This window comes from Berghia stephanieae, chromosome 9 (genome assembly GCF_034508935.2).
Source record: "Berghia stephanieae isolate SIO BIC M18660-M18661 chromosome 9, UCSD_Bste_1.3, whole genome shotgun sequence".
Classification (NCBI taxonomy): domain Eukaryota; kingdom Metazoa; phylum Mollusca; class Gastropoda; order Nudibranchia; family Aeolidiidae; genus Berghia; species Berghia stephanieae.
In genome coordinates this window covers 2,739,256-2,749,224 of record NC_088368.1, presented here as the reverse complement: position 1 = coordinate 2,749,224, position 9,969 = coordinate 2,739,256, and the positions used below count along the sequence as shown (strand labels likewise).

The following is a 9,969-nucleotide window of genomic DNA, read 5'->3' as shown; positions in this document are numbered from 1 at the left end:
TCTCCCAAAACAATAACTATGCATTTGACTGTTTCCCTCCCAGCTAGGACTCCGGCCAGGGCCAGGACAAAACCAAGTAATCTCATGCCAAGACAAAGACAGAAAGCATGTTGGAAAACAGATATAAGGGGATAGAAGACACAGTATGTACCCCCCTGCCCACTATGGGAGGTCAGGATCCCCACCCAGACCAATAAGTCTCATCCGGACACGAGCACAAAATCCAACAAAGAGGAATACACTCAAATGGTTACATTATACATTTAAAATAACAAATATAATAATACATAACAGAGAGATGATTTACAAGGAAAAAAAATATCATCTCCCAAAACAATGACTATGCATTTGACTGTTTCCCTCCCAGCCAGGGCCAGGACAAAACCAAGTAATCTCATTCCAAGACAAAGACAGAAAGCATGTTGAAAAACAGATATAAGGGGATAGAAGACGCAGTATGTACCTCCCTGGAGGTCAGGAACCCCACCCAGCAGTTTGTTTTTTTTTAGATTGACGAGACCAAATGATGAAGAAGGAGAGAATAAAATGACAAAAAAACCCAACTCGTTTCTAAAAATGATATCTGAATTTATTGTGACTTTCAATCAATTTATTTCAAACATGAACATTCAAAGAACATGAAAAGCCACGTGAGAAGGTCTGTACAATACATTATATGATTCAAGAAATATACACCTAATTGCAACAGTATAGTTCTAATAAAATGAAAACTCTTTTTTTTTTAGAATTGTTGCATCCTTTTCACATAAACACAGAATTAAAAAAACAAAACAAACCCTCCCCCCCAAAAAAGCGAAAAAACCCCCCAACAAAACCTGACATGAATTCAATTATAGAACTTAAACCTTCCTTATTACATACCTATATTATAATCCTCTTGTTACTTGAGCAGCACATACGTTAAGGTGCAATGAAAGCTGGGCATCAATATTCTTCTTTTTTTGAGTGTGTTTTTTTAAAAAATATGTAAATATAAGGCTACCTACGATGGAAACTGGGTTAGTTAAAAAACTCCAATAGCCCTTTCCTGGAAAGAAATCCCAAAGGTGACACACCACGTGTTCACACATTTTGTCCAAAGCCAAATAAGATGCTTTTTTTCTTTTGCTTCAGTCATATTAATTTATTTAATTTCTCCTACAACTTTTAAACGTTCTAAGTAGGTCAAAAAACAATCAATTTGTACCAAAAAACCAGATCACATATCAATTATAAATTAACAAAAACTCCCTTTGACTTCAGTCTGACACATTTTGACATCAACAGAAAACAATAGTCAATTAAACAGCAATAAAATTAATACACAAATTCTCTACTCATTAAACTCGCCCCCCCCCCTCTCTCTCTATTTCTCTCTCTCTCTCTCCCCCATCCACCCCACGCCTTCACTCCTTCCATCTTATTCCACCATACACACTTGTCTGCAATCAACTATCCTGACAAAATTTCAAATCTGACACAACCAAAACGCGATGAATGTAAAAGCACACAAGTGAATAATTGAATCAATTTGACAAAAAAATATTGCAACATAAATTAAAGAAAAATATCTTCCAAGACCTGTAGAAAATTTCAATTACCATTCTACGTCACCAAAAACCATGTATGACTATTCACACCCCTTCAATAGGGAATGATATTAGCGGAAGAGTAGCGTGCCTTGATTGGACGTCACCGGTGGTAAAGTTATTAGAGAGAGAACATCATGTTGGTTGTGCGCATGCGTCTCTAGTCCTCTCTTCCGGAGACACTTCACCGAAAGCAAGGACAAGAGAGACGCATGCGCAAAACCATGTTGATGTTCTCTCTGTAAGGTGACGTCCAATCAAGGGATGCTACTCTTCTGCTAATCTCATTCCCAATTCAAGACAACGGGCCGTCAACATCCAAAACACCTTCTTAACGAAAGTCAAGCAACACGGAGTGAACCTCCTAATAAAAGAGAAAGAACTAAACAACCAAATAAAAGAACTATAATCTGATGTGATTCCAGCTATTGAACCGGTGTTCAACAATGTCTTATAGACAATTGGCCATCAATATGAACAAGATGCTACACATCTAAACGTAAAGTTCAAGATTATCTTAACTTCCGTTTACTCTCCAATTCCACAATAGATCTTGAAGAAAATTTAATTCACGAAGTATTCAAAACACAACAAACCACTTTCAAGATCGATATTGCTTATGGCTCTAATCTAAGAGACAAGATATGTGGAGAACTCCGATATTTCCATCCAAATTAGAACAACAGCGGTGTTTTGATGGAACCACATTTTGTTTGAGATAGACCATCTTGAGAAGAGTTTTTGGACATCATTAAAAATGTTGACGTTTTAGATTGGACTCAAAAGCAACGTCCAAATTCCAGACGGATTGGTGAAATGATAACAAATGTTGCCTTTTTGTCAACCTGATCTCTACTTGTGGTGGTCAAATATTACTATTTTTTCCCATTTATTAGGATTTTCCTATCGGCTCTACTGTCAACCTACCACCGTAAATTCTATTAATCGCAGTCTGGTTGCTCTTCAAAAGGACGAGAATACTAGTACTCCTGACACAGACAACTTTTGCCTTTCTTGCTGTCTCCCTCTTGTTCGAGGAGAAAATACCCACCGATTAGCTACAGCAAGAACAGCCTTATTCCAACTTATGTCGACCCAAACATGAAAACAGATGCGTTTCCAGGGTGTCACTTCAGGAACCATTTTTTAATGAAGACGTTTTTTACATAAACATAAATGTGTACTCTCTAAAACCCTATAACATAAATGAATGTGTACTCTCTAAACCCCTATAACATAAACAAATGTATACTCTAAAAATCCTATTGGAAGAAAAATACGATATTTAGAATGAAAACGAAACATGTATTTTAATAAGAAGAGCGGTCGCCAAATATCAAATGACGATGAATGTCAATTTGTTTGAAAATCATCTCAGTTTCATTAAAGATTTTTCCAGCTACAGTAGATCATTTTCTTGTCAAAGATGCAATAAAATGTGGAAGTCCTGCAGTCAAACAGACAAACAAGAAGCAACTTGTGATGTTCAAGTAAAATTAGATTATGACGGTGGAAACTTTCAGCTAAAACCAACTGTTTTGGAGGCCTTGGAAGATGAGGAAATAGTCGTAGCGAATCATTTTAAGGTATTCACCCTATCGAGCTACGTTTGACTATGAGGCCTACTTTGACAAGACAAAACTGCCTGGTGATTGTAAAATACAAGTATGGAATGCTGAGCGTGTACTGTTATCAGTGTCAATATGTTCTAATGTACCTAATAATAGCGAACCAATTTGCTTAATTTTAAACGGTGATCCGAAGGGACTTGTAAGTGATATGACCATTGCTTTTGAAAGAAATTGCTTGTTGCTTTTCCACCTTTTAGAAGTGTTTGCTCATGTATTTGAAAATATTGACTTAAAAATCAATCAGGAAAAATTGAAAGAACCGAAAAGCGACAAAACTACCGTAAAGAGAACAACCAAACCAGAAAGACCTTGACCTTGTTATCAGCTTTCCTCTTGGATTAAAGAACTTCTAGTTGTTGCTGGAAGATGTGATATGAATTTGATAAAGCCTTATTAGATTGATTGCTTGTTATCAGATGAAAAGGATTGTATAAAAATGATCGTTAAGAAATGTAATAATTTTATGTGTCTTAAAACAGAATATTTATCATTTTTCAAAATGAAAATGATTGTATAAAAATGATCGTTAAGAAATGTAATAATCTTATGTGTCTTAAAACAGAATATTTATCATTTTTCGACATATGTAATTACCTAGCCACTGAAGTGAGCTATGACAAATGTTTAAAAGCTTACAAATGTAAGCAAGTGAAAGGATGGTTTCCATATGAATGGATGGAAAATCTTGCCAGATTAGATGAGCTAGCACTTCCTCCACATGATGCCTTTTATAGCAGATTAAAAGGGGCCGATATTACGATAGAAAAATGAATGTAAGACAGTGTGGAGAACAAACAATATGAGCACATTTCATATCTAATGTGGTATAATAAACGAGACGTCAAACCGTTTATTGAAGAAATTGACAAGATGGCTGAATTTTACCGAGCTCGACGTATTGACATGCTTAAAGACAGAATAAGTGTACCTGGTCTAACAATGCATATATTTTGTTCAAGAATTTACTTCTGGATATATATCTTACTCTGTTTGACAAAAAAAACACACACACAAAAAAAACATACCGATCTGCACAATCTCATCAAGAAAAGTATTGTAAGTAAGTCATCCTCGATATATATTCGATATCATGAAATACAGAAAACTCTTATCCAAAAAGAAACATTTGGAGATGAAGCAAAAGTTTATGGTGGGATGTTTAGTGTTGATGCTAATGCATTGTTACCTACACTGTTTGATGAAAGGACATGGATGTCAAGCATTGGACTTTAAAACAGGAGTTTTTGTTTGTTTGTTTGTTGCTTTAGGTCTCTTCCAACACAATTGAGGTTATATGAGAGACCGCTGAAACAAAAAAACAAGCAATCCAACAAAAATAGTACAAATGTAAATCAAAATCATAACCTAAAGATATCATAAGCTAAATTATAAATAACCAAGAACAAACAGGCAGAAGATTTACAGAAAAAAAAAAATCCCCTGTCAAAAATACAATCACAAACCAAAGAAGCAGGATAGACTAGTAAAGAGAAGAAGAAACGACATCACTATCGGATCGTACACCCATGCGAACATCATAGGTATATGATTCAAGGGTGATGCTCCCATCCAACCACCCGCAAAACAGGAGTTTCACATCTTTATGGTCGATTGGCTCTAGAGTCATTAGACATGAGTCACCATAAGATATCCGCTTGTTGTTCCACTGTACTTTTTAAGACTTTTAATATTCTTTGCCAATTTCTATTTAATTTCTTTATATTTCATAATTCTTTTACATATTACCGGATTGTGTTGTGATACAGAATCATGATTTCCATGGAAGAATGGACAAAGAAAAGTATATCTTATCTTAGAGTGGCCAGAGTGTGCATCCACGAAAGAACTTTTTATAAATTTTATGGCTGCAACTGGCTTGTTTAAAATTGTCACCTTAATCATGGAAAGCTCGTCAATGAGGTCAGGAGAAAGTCAATGAGGGAGTTGAGGAAACAGCAACAATATCCGACTCTATTAAAACCTTTGGATACAAAGTTAAAGAAATATGGGAATGTGGGTGGGAGGCTCTGAAAAAAGCATGTCAAAAGTAAGAGATGTCTGGATTGAGCTATTTTTATCCAAAACGTGGAGTCTAAGCTAACGGTGCCTCTTGAAACAGAAATGGCCCATATTCCTGTCTGCTTGCTATTTACTTTATATTTGTCAACCTATAAAAACACCAAACATTTGTCTTCATGAACCCACATTGGAAAATGAAAAACCCTTTTACCTAGATTGTAGCTGGACCTACGATGTCTGGAAAGATATATTTTGTCAAAAACTTCTTACAATATATAGATGATATGATGGTGCCTAAAACTGATGAAATAAAATGGTTTTATGGCGGGATGGTTACAATACACTTCCTAATGTGGAAGAACTGTTCAAGAGATTTTGTCTAAGTAAAATGGAGAAAGTTACGAAGGATGACGATCACCCCCTTCACAAATATATTAAGTTCTCCATGAGGAGCCGTCGCTTATATATCTATGAACCCAAAGACAACACATCACCTTAATTCATTTTTGCCGCATGGTGTTTGAATTTTTAACATGCTTGATTTCAGACACAACTTTGTCGGTCCCGCTATCAACTCTTAGAGATCCATACAAGAAAGTACAATATTAAAGAAAGTTGAATATGGAAGTTTGTTTGGAATAATAGAGTGTGATATTGAAGTTCCTAAAAATTTACAAAACCATTTTTTAAAATACTGAGGTTTCCCGTCAAGACATTGGCGAGCAAATGTGTGACAGTGAATACACTGAGGAAATCGGGCATCTGAAACAGTCAAGAAAGATGCGCATCGGTGGCTACTTTGGAAATTATATATTACTGGCAACGCCATTGCTCCATTCTACAGCATGGACTCGTTGTTACCAAAATGTATCAAGCAATTCAGTAATTGAACATCACCAAATTCTTGTGTTAAAAATTTGGAGAAAATATTTCTCAAGCTAGAAGAAATAGGGGCTCTGATCCTGAACAGGCAATTATTGCAGATACCATGTGACTTCTTGGAAACTCCCCATACGACAAAACTGTCACAAATAAAGAAAAACAATGTAACGTTAAATTTATCCAGGGAGATTACAAAGCCACTCATCTTGTCAATGAACCCCAGTTCAGATGCCTTAATTGGCTCTCTGAATCACTGAATGAAATTGAATTGAGAAAGAAAACAATAAAGATGAACCTACCATTACACATTGGATATTTCGTCTATCAATACGCTAAGATAGGTATGTTACAATTTTATTATGATTCTATCGATTATTTTGTCGATCAAAGGGATTTTGAATACGCTGAGATGGACACAGATTCTGTTTATTTAGCCTGTCTGGAAAAAGCCTTGTGGAGGTTGTGAGGCTGGAGAAAAGGAGAGTGTTTTATCAAGTATGGGACAAGTGGCTTCCAGCAGAATCCTGTGAGCATCATAAACAAGTATTTGTTGAAACAAAGTTACAAAATAACCATTGGATACAAGGACAGTGCTCTTATAAAAAGAAAAACATTTGACAGAAGAAAACAAGGCCTTTTTAATACTGTAATGGGAAGGTGTAGGAATTGTTGGGCTTTGTAGAAAGACGTTTTATTGTTTTAGGTCTGATGATGAAGTAAGCTGCAAAGAGCTGAATAAAGTGCAGACCAATGCTAGTTGAATGTGCTCAGTACGAAAAAGAGTGGAAGTGGAAAGAACAAAAGGTTTTGTAATGAATGCTAATAAGATTTATACTTATGAGTAAGAGATGTCTGGATTGAGCTATTTTTATCCAAAACGTGGAGTCTAAGCTAACGGTGCCTCTTGAAACAGAAATGGCCCATATTCCTGTCTGCTTGCTATTTACTTTATATTTGTCAACCTATAAAAACACCAAACATTTGTCTTCATGAACCCACATTGGAAAATGAAAAACCCTTTTACCTAGATTGTAGCTGGACCTACGATGTCTGGAAAGACATATTTTGTCAAAAACTTCTTACAATATATAGATGATATGATGGTGCCTAAAACTGATGAAATAAAATGGTTTTATGGCGGGCTGGTTACAATACACTTCCTAATGTGGAAGAGCTGTTCAAGAGATTTTGTCTAAGTAAAATGGAGAAAGTTACGAAGGATGACGATCACCCCCTTCACAAATATATTAAGTTCTCCATGAGGAGCCGTCCACGGCGACTAAAACTCGAACTTTTAGTTTGAGCCAGCGCTCCACCGGTGGGAGGGTAATTAATCAAGTTGTGACAGGTCGATGACTCATCATGCTACCGGCATCGGCATTTTCGCTACCTGTATTTTTTCTCTCCGATTCTGCATTTTATTGATATTTTCAAATAATCGTTGCTCAATAATCCGTTGACGTAACTTTTTCTTATTCATATATTCTTGTTCTTCATAATGTAAAGAATATTGTCATACCATTTGTATGGCTATGAACCGAATGGTTTTACAACGCCACTCTCCATGAGTTGTACTATAATTCAATGCAAGATCATAACTATAATTGGTAAGAAACATGTGAATAAATAGCATAAGTCACCGTACAGGCAAATAATTTTGGGATAATCAGAAGCAGAAGAGAATGAGGAAAAAGTGTATGTAAGTTTTATGGCCTGTTCAGACCTGGCAGTCCTGTGAGAGGTCTTGATATTGTGGTAACTCCTTATCAAATCCACCAGTATCCTGTCCACAAATTAGCCAGTCACAGTGATGACTGGAAGGTACGTGTTAGTGTGTGTCTTATAAAACTGATATCCAATCATTCCTTATGAATAAGATTCACTTGATGACATATTTCATTAATTAATAATATAAATCCTATGGTCTGTCGCATTCCCGATCACATTGTCAGTAATAAATTTACTTAGAAATATTTCTATCACCCTCTCTTCTATTGTCACACATCACAACTAACAAAGTTTCATGTCTAATCACAATGCATGCAACACCATTATGAAAACAAATAAACAAGTTTAACAATAGTTTCTCATCTATTTTCAACACCAACCAGAAAGGAGAGATATCATTCTAATATTTAGGATTATTATTAGGGCCTTTATGAAGTACTGACGTCTGGTTCAACTTGAAGCAATGATATTTCCATTGTGAAAGACAATTTTGCTTTTTCACTTCGAAGTCCTCCTGCTCTTTTTTCAATCTTCCCTATGCTAGAATGGAGCAGTTGACCACCTTGCTCTCCATGGAATCCTAAACCTATCTTATATCGCTTCAACCAGTAAATGTAGTGCATTTCCAATATATGTAATTTGGGGGTAATTGAGTGAGGGAATGCTTCTCTGTAATTCTGCAAATACCTTGCGACGGCTTCCTCTGCTCTTTTAATTTCTTCTGATGACATGGGATTTGCATGGGATACTAATTTATGTACATCGCTGTAGCTGTCATTTAAAGTATTATATTTGATCTCAAGTTGAATTATTTTCGTGATTAGGGTGTCTCTTTGGGTGTTTGTACTAACTGCATGTATAGCTGTCTTTGTAAGGTGTCTGTAAATTACTTTCTTTATGTATTTGTGGCAGTGATTGGCAATGAAGTGGCCACCGTGAAATGCTTGTCTGACAATTTTATTCTGATCTAAAACATGTTGTATTGTTTTTCTAACTGATCCGATGATACTTTCTTTACATTCTTTCATGTCATGCAATTTTTTCTTTATCTTTTTAAATTGCTTCTCCCACCTCCTCTTTTCAAACATCTTTTGCCACAAAGTCTACATAGATTATTTAGTTTTGTTATATGAGTTTCAAGAGAATGTTCCATCCTTGTCTGAAGTACAAAAAAAATTATTTCAGTACCACAAATAAAATTAATATAAAAAAATAAAATCACTCAACCAAAAATAATAATGTTATTTCACACAACGGATTGCCCAGATTTTAAATAATCATAACTTTTTTATTTCGTGTGAATTAAGCGTACTTCTTGGACATACTAATTGCAAATTTATTGAATTATTTTAGGGTGTAAGAAAATATGACCCTCATGGTGACAAAACATGTTTTAAAAATATTTTAATCAATGATATACGGTGGACAGAACAATTTCACTCATTAATTTGAAATATTCTTATCTGCCTTATAATCCAATTGGCACTTCACAAAAATATATATAATTACGACAGAAATTTAAAATATTAAAAAAAAATAAGAAGAAATAGTGTGTGACACATAGGTTTCCAGTATTAAATGATGTAAGGAGTGCATTTCTTATGAATTTTTTGACAATATCACCCTTGTTTTCGGACCTCGATTACCTCCCCTTGTTTCAACTGATGAAGGTGCAGGTAATTAATCACTTGTGACAGGTGAAGTTCCCTGTTATCAGTGATTTGCCTGTGATCAGGGGAGTGGAATGGGCGACAGTGGAAGATGCACAGTGGGTGGCACGGGGGATACAGCAAGATCAAAGCAAAAACTAAAGAGTCAAAAATTAAGTTAGTTTTATTCGCCGTGCGTCGCTTATATATCTATGAACCCAAAGACAACACATCACCTTAATTCATTTTTGCCGCATGGTGTTTGAATTTTTAACACGCAACTGTGATTTAAATTAAATACTATCTTTTAAATATACACACACAAGTTTGGACTAAAAGCCAGAGGTATGGCCTATCTCAATTTATCAAATTAATATATAAAGTGTTCCTATTGGTTCTTGGTTGTATATTTTTACATTTTTGTGCATTTGCATATATATATATATATATATATATATATATATATATATA

At 35.1% G+C, this 9,969-nt stretch overlaps 1 long non-coding RNA gene across 1 annotated transcript; it reads right to left on the bottom strand.

Annotated features, from left to right (window-relative positions):
- Window positions 1-567: 567 nt before the first annotated feature.
- Window positions 568-9,921, bottom strand: LOC144979502 (uncharacterized). The gene is made up of 2 exons (XR_013646718.1): window positions 9,735-9,921; window positions 568-5,733 (listed from the first exon to the last, which is right to left on the bottom strand). It is a non-coding gene; the product is annotated as an uncharacterized LOC144979502 (long non-coding RNA).
- Window positions 9,922-9,969: the final 48 nt, after the last annotated feature.